Genomic DNA, 7,470 nt, shown 5'->3' with positions numbered 1-7,470 from the left:
CTCGCTTCCAAGCCCCGGCGGTCGCCACACCGGCCGTTTCTTACCCGCAAGTCCAATTCTGACACAGACTCCAGGTCCTCATCCTCCCAGCTCTTGGGGTCAGCTCCACAGCTCCTCCGCAACCACAGCTTCTGCAACTCCACCGCGCTGACCTCAGTCCACGCAACCGGCGGGGCGGGGCGGGGCGGGGCTAACACACGCATCGCCTACTTCCGGCGGCGCCAGAGACGCGGACGGGTCAAAGGTCGTGCGTTCTCAGCCCCGCCCCTGACGCGCGGGCGTATGGTGGACGCGGAAGTCCGGGCGCCTGCGAAGAGCGTGGTGTGGCCGGGCGCTGGGGTCCGAGGCGGACTGGCTGGTCGGCGGCAGCTGGTAAGTGCGGGCCCGCAGGCGTCCGGGCGTCCTCTTCCGCCTACTCCAGGCAGTGGCGGTCTCGGGTCGCCGCGGCGGCAGGGCGGGCACGGGGCTAGGGGCGAGCCGGGGCTGGGAGCGGCTGCCGTCCGAGCGTAGTGTCCTGACCGGGTCGTCCGTTTCTCAGTGCGGACCCGGGATCCTCAAAGAAAAAGGGAGTGAGGATAAAGGGAATGTAGAGTTGAGGGTTTGTTTTTTCTTTGTTTCCCCAGTGTGGAAAGGAATGGAAGATGTTCAGTGCACCTGCATTTGACCCCAAAATTTAGTCGGGAAGCTGGGTGTTTCACCTCCAGTGAAAGCAAGTGGGCGTGATAGGAGAGGCTTGGAAAAAGATCCAGCAGGGGAAGAGAGAGATGTCGGCATCTTCTCTCCCTCCTGCATAAGACCCTTCCAGTGTGTAATCACTGACCTGGAGAAATAATGCCCGAGTACAGAGTACGGGGCAGAGTTCCAGGTGTCACTGTGCACCCAACCCCCACGAGCTTTGTGATTCATCGCAAACGGCCGATCCGGAAGGATGAGTAAACTCCGCAAGTACAGTCGTGGTACAGTATTAGTTGAAGCGCTCAAATTGGACTTGGGCCTGAGTGGGTCTCTCCCTTCAGGAAGCATCCGTTGGGTTCTTACTTTAAGGGACTCGAGAAGTCTTGTCAGCTCCCAGCAGTAGAAGAAACCTTGATCTTTTAACGCCCCGATCTTAAGCCATTTGTAATACGTGTTTAATTATTAGTCACAGGAAATAAGTGACCATGGTGCTCAATAGTTTGGATAAGATGATTCAACTCCAGAAAAACACGACTAACATCAGGAATATCTGTGTTTTGGCTCATGTTGACCATGGTAAGAATCCTTTCTAAATGGCTTATTTTCAGTAATTAAGGGGGTGCCTCTTCGCATGTGTCAGTGGAGTGATGCTCTGGGCAGCAGATGAGAGTGATGCTTGCTAAGCTGCAAGTCTTATTTCCTTTAAAAGTGTGCTGTGGGAGGAACACAGCTAAGTAGTGATTGTTATTCTTCTATGCAGTATATTTTGTTGTCTTTTAAACGAAAAGTTGAGTTTTTAAGTATTTGTCAAGTATTTTGAAATGGCTTTGTAATATAACACGTCTGTAGCCTTGACATAATATCCTCAGAACCTGTGTTACGTGATTGTTTAACTCGTCCGATGTTTTTTGTTTGTTTGGTTGGTTGGTTTTTGTTTTGGGGTACGCGGGCCTCTCACTGTTGTGGCCTCTCCCGTTGTGGAGCACAGGCTCCGGACACACAGGCTCACGGGCCACGGCTTATGGGCCCAGCCGCTCCGCGACATGTGGGATCTTCCCGGACTGGGGCACGAACCCGTGTCCCCTGCATCGGCAGGAGAATTCTCAACCACTGCGCCACAGGGGAAGCCCTGTGAGATGTTTTATATTTTGATTGGTACAGTGTTTTGTCTTATCACTTAAGAGTCTGTGCATTTTGCTCTGTGTAAATTATGCCTCAATTAAAAAAAAATTTTCTGTCCTTAAAAAACAATGTTGCTGGGCTTCCCTGGTGGCGCAGTGGTTGAGAATCCGCCTGCCGATGCAGGAGACACGGGTTCGTGCCCTGGTCCGGGAAGATCCCACATGCCGCGGAGCAACTAAGCCCGTGAGCCATGGCCGCTAGGCCTGCGCGTCCGGAGCCTGTGCTCCGCAACGGGAGAGGCCACAACAGTGAGAGGCCCGCATACCGCAAAAAAACCAAAAAAAAAAAAACCAAAAAAACAAACAAACAAAAAAAAACAATGTTGCTTGATGGATTTTAAAGTGAGGTTGATCCGCAGGGTTGGCAGTACAGATTACAACACTGTGGAGTGCTGGAATCTGTGTCCTTCCAGGTGATGTTTTGTTCAAAGTTCTAATTAACATGCCCGTTGTATCTCGCTTCACTTAGTATAGGTAAATAGGAAATATTTACTAAACCAGTTCTATGGTTAGATGTTAAATTTGTTGATACAATGTACCTACCTCACCCTTTAAAAAAAAGAAATCGATTTAAATTAATATTGTTACTTTAACAGGAAAAACTACTCTGGCTGACTGTCTTATATCTAGCAATGGCATCATCTCCAGTCGCCTGGCAGGCAAATGTTATATTTGATATATACCTGCATTTCAGTAAGTATTAGCAAATCTACAATGTGTTGAGTCCTTCGTTGTGTTCCTAAAGATCGAAAAAGTATGAAGCATAGTTCATGCATCTAAGAAGCTGCCAGTTCATTTAGCAAGATAAAATAGATTGTTGAGATAAAGTTATTTCTAGATTGCTTTATGTTACTTTATATTAATATTTTATAAGTGCAATAATGAGTTTTTGCAACCAATCATTTGAAAACCTGGCATGACTGTGGAAAATTTCACAGGTGGAAGAGATGCTTCACAGTGGGTAATAATGTGGATAAAATGCATAAAGGCTAATTTGTGGATTGTGCTTGATTTGAGTGGAACGTTTGCCTATACTGAGAGAGAAAAAGGTGCAGGTAGAAAAAATGTATCAGATTACAGAGACCTTGAAGGCTAACCTAAGTACCAAAGAAGGCTTCTGAAGCCTGAGGGTCATGATGAAGATCATGTTTTACAAAATGAAATGATAGAGACCTTTGTTTTTAATTGTGAACTGAAAGAAATTGGAATAATTTATTTGCAGTAGAAAGGTAGAGATGTTCCTCCCTTCAGTGAATTTACAGTATAGTCATCTGGATTTATCAGGTGACTGGTAACATAGAGAAGAGGAGACAGAGAAGCAAAATTGAATTTAAAAAGTAGACCTAAGATACTGAAGGAAGACTTGGGCACTTGAGGCACGTTGGGTGAGGAACTGGCCCAAGAAACTGTCTATAGAAGGCTAAAAAAACTGGGTTGAATGAAATAATAAGGTGCTTTTATTTTTCCCAGTTGAGAAGTGAGAAAAAGTACAATAACTCTAAAGTGACTAGATGAAAGGAAATAATAAACCATAAATTAATGAAGTAGAGAAAAGATCAATGAAGCCACAATTTTTCTTCAAAATGATTAATACAGCTAACAAATATGATACAGTGATGGTGGACACGTCATAATACATTTAAAGAGTGAATCATAATGTAAGCCATGGACTTTAATTAATAATAGTGTATTGATTCATTAGTTGTAACATGTACCACACTACACACTTATATAAGATGTAAGGAATAGAGGGAACTGTGTGTGGGAGGGGATGCTTGGGAACCTCTTTACTTTCCAGTCAATTTTCCTTTTCTTTCTTTTTTTTTTTTTTTTTTTTTTGTGTGTGTGAGTGTGAGAGTGTGTGTGTGTGTGTGTGTGTGTGTGTGTGTGTGTGTGTGTGTGTGTGACGTGGGCCTCTCACTGTTGTGGCCTCTCCCGTTGTGGTGCACGGGCTCCGGACGCGCAGGCTCAGTGACCATGGCTCACGGGCCTAGTTGCTCCGTGGCATGTGGGATCTTCTGAGACCAGGGCTCGAACCCGTGTCCCCTGCATTGGCAGGCAGATTCTCAACCAGTGCGCCATGAGGGAAGCCCCTGATGCCTTATTTTTTAAAAACTACCTCTCACCTTTTAAACGTCCTCATTCTGTGATCCAGTGAATGGGTCAGCGGTCAGTTTATTTCTTTTCTCTCCTTATTTTTATAGATTTTAAGAGATTTGTAGCCTTCCTTTTTCCACACTCATGTTATTAGTCTGTTTTTATTTGAAGATTACTTTAGTGTCAATTCTAGTTGCTCTCTGGACTTTGTCTCCAGTTCCTTCACCCCTTTTTAAACCATTTTATTAAGGTTTACTTTATGTATCATCACCTTCAGTCATTCCAGGTCCCTTTTGTCTTTGTGGTACAGTGTTGTACGAAAATGGCTATAGGTCCCAGGGAGTTGAATGGTCTAATCTTTATTTCGTTGAACTGTATGACCTTGGGTAACTTGCTCTCAGAGTGTCCTAGATTGCACAGAGCAGAGGCTTAAGCTAGCTTGGGTTGGGGTGGGATGGCTTATTGACAGAATATGTGTGAAATGATACTGGAAACAATATTCATGAAAATCCAAAAGCAGGAGCATTATTGGAGTGACATCTCAAAGAAACTGAAAGCAGATGTTGATTCTGGATCCAGGATGGCTCTAGAGACCATCAGTAAAAGTTAACGGATCTTCCCTCTGGGACTCCACTGTCATCCTTGGGTTGAGTTCTCTGTTTTTATCTGTTTTCACCCTGTAAGTCTTTTCTCTGTTTTATAGCTGTTGCCTACCCGTAGTGCCTCCATCTTCATAAACTCCCCTTTCCCTGACCCCCTCCTCTCAACTCCTGTTTTTTTCCCTTAGTTCTGTTGTTTACTGCTGCTTTCTCCTACGTTTACGAGCATACATCTCAAGAGCAGGATGTTGCTCAGCTTGTCTTTTGATGCCAGGCTATGGCAGAGGTTGCACCTACGGACTGCCAGTCTGTGGTCGGATGGTCATCTCCTAGTCTGATCAGTGGTGACTGGAGTGGAGCCATAAAGTATTCAACGTGTTTCTTTGTGACCGTGATGGCCTAGAAGGGGCTGTGGGTTAGGCAGTCTCCACACTTGACAGTTAGAGCCTTGCTTTCCATATCTGCAAAATGGGGGTAGAAGTTTGGGATGTTGACTGAGACATGTTCTCAAAACATCCGAGAGATGAGGTACATTCTCATCCCTATCTCAGCATTGACGCTCTGGAATGGGGCATTTCCTGCTGTGAAGGTGGGACAACCTGAAGGGGATCTCCCTTCTGGAAGAGGGAGACCTGATGGTTGAAGAAACTCGGCAGGTGATTTTTGTGTTTACCACTTCTTCCCCTCCTTCCCATGCCCCTTCCAAATGCCCTGTTAGTTGAGGGTCTCTGTACTAAATGTTAATGCAATGCTTTCTGGTTTTGACTCTTAATTTAACCAGCTTTCAACAATGTGTTCAAATCCTCACTTGGATTGAAAGATAAGGTATTTTTCTAGTTTAAGGTAAACAAATAAGCTTCCCAAAACTATGCATATTACAGATAGAGTGTTGAAAACCATCAAGGTGATATTCTTATCTTAGCATTTTCAAGGGCCCCAGTTCTTCCTTGAGAAAATGCAGCCTCTCTCATCTTTACATTGGTGACTAAAATTTGGTACAAATGTTGGGACCATATTGTTAAATCTTGTTATTTTCCTATTTCTTAGCCACCTCTCTTTGTGCCCTTCCCACAAGGATACTATACTTTTATCTGGTCATTTCAAGAGTTAGGAAATAATCCCAATCCCAATATACATTCTATAAAAAAAAATCCTAAGAGGATGTAATACCTTTGAATACTTTAGCCTAGGATGCAGCTATAGATGAGAGAAATGTATTCAGATGGATTAAATACTTAGAAATTCCTGGACTATTGTTGTCAGAAGGCCTGTTGTTGTCATTTCTACCCTGTAGCTGTTCTTCATACCTGTGAGCAAATATTGCTATTGCAGAACTTCTGAAATGAAGTTTTCATTCTAACTTGTCTTTTTAAAATTTTTAAATAAATTTACAAGTTTATATGTATTATAGAAAATTCAGTATGTTGTAGAATATACATTAAAACACAAGACTGAAATAAAAATTACTTCTAGTTTACCACCAGTTCTTTTATACTTTCAGTTTTTACGTTTAATCCTACCATAATTGTACATGTGTATGTGTATACATGCAAGCTGTGAGGTAGATGTCTAACTTAAATTTCCCCCCAAAGAGTTAACTACTTATTCCAACACCAGCCTAATTTGATTATTAAGTACTATATTATTAGTTCTTGACGCGGTGCTGGTGTCAGCAGCTCTGCATGAATGAGGCGGTCTGGGTGGGACTGTTAAGAGTTAGAGAGCAGCCTCTTTCCACCCATGAAACACCCCCCACTACCTGGCCGGGGGCTAGTGCTAGTCGGCTGCAGCCGACTGATGCCCCGTATTTTTCTGTTTTGTTTTGTTTTGTTTTTTCAAGAAAAGTTGGCATCAAGATTTTTGGTAAAATCCTCCAATTTTAAAAATATTGGTAACTGGGCTTCCCTGGTGGCACAGTGGTTGAGAATCCGCCTGCCGATGCAGGAGACACGGGTTCGTGCCCCGGTCCGGGAAGATCCCACGTGCCGCGGAGCAACTGAGCCCGTGAGCCATGGCCGCTGAGCCTGCGCGTCCGGAGCCTGTGCTCCGCAACGGGAGAGGCCACAACAGTGAGAGCCCCGCATACCGCAAAAAAAAAAAAAAAAAAAAAATACTGGTAACTTATTAAAAATTGGGGGCTTCCCTGGTGTCGCGGTGGTTGGGAGTCTGCCTGCCGATGCAGGGGACACGGGTCCGTGCCCTGGTCTGGGAAGATCCCACATGCCACGGAGCGGCTGGGCCCGTGAGCCGTGGCTGCTGGGCCTGCGCGTACGGAGACGGTGCTCCACAACGGGAGACGCCCCGGCAGTGAGAGGCCTGCGTACCGCTAAAAAAAAAAAAAATTTGTAAAGCACCATGTAGAACAAATTGCAGTGGGCTTTAACTTACAGGCTTTCAGTTTGTACTTCAGGCATATGTGCTAGCTAGCTAACAGCCTGGTTCAGTGGGATACTCAGTATTTACCCAGGTGGCAGCCACACTGTAGCTTGGATGTACTCCAAATGTGGAGACCAAGGATATGGCAGGGCTTTCTGCAAAGAGATCCATGTGCAGGTTCACCTCTTTGTAAACACCTCCATAGGGGTTTGTGGTTGTGGGCAAGTGGAGAGTTTACACCCATGTTGGTTTCAACTCTGTGGCTCTCTGGTCTTAATCTCTTAAGACTAGGCCGCGGGGAAACTGATTCATGCCATCCAGATTCACACAAGGCCAACATGTATCAGTCACTTCCCTTACCTTCCAGATATGTGAACATTAACCCGAGGTTCTGATTTCTGTCCTCTTCCTTTGGGACCCGGGTGGGAGGGAAGGGTTCCATTGTCCCTTGTTTGACTAAAGATCAGATTATTTCCTCTTAACATAATGAATGCTTTACCTTGTGAAGTATTCAGCTGATGCCAGATCTAAGAAAATGGGTG

The 7,470-nt window shown here is 45.0% G+C and overlaps 1 long non-coding RNA gene across 6 annotated transcripts in view; it reads left to right on the top strand.

The window, feature by feature from the left end:
• The first annotated feature begins 213 nt into the window (after positions 1 to 213).
• Positions 214 to 7,470, top strand: part of LOC136794751 (uncharacterized) — a 69,313-nt gene continuing 62,056 nt past the window's right edge. For all 6 annotated transcript variants that reach the window (XR_010841909.1, XR_010841907.1, XR_010841910.1 and 3 more), the window contains exons 1-3: positions 214 to 372; positions 1,142 to 1,251; positions 2,453 to 2,549. This is a non-coding gene — a long non-coding RNA (uncharacterized lncRNA). The remainder of the gene's footprint in view (positions 373 to 1,141; positions 1,252 to 2,452; positions 2,550 to 7,470) is intronic.

This window comes from Kogia breviceps, chromosome 8 (assembly GCF_026419965.1).
Source record: "Kogia breviceps isolate mKogBre1 chromosome 8, mKogBre1 haplotype 1, whole genome shotgun sequence".
NCBI classification, from domain to species: domain Eukaryota; kingdom Metazoa; phylum Chordata; class Mammalia; order Artiodactyla; family Physeteridae; genus Kogia; species Kogia breviceps.
The sequence above is the reverse complement of the archived record's forward strand: the minus strand, read 5'-3'. Positions and strand labels throughout refer to the sequence as shown.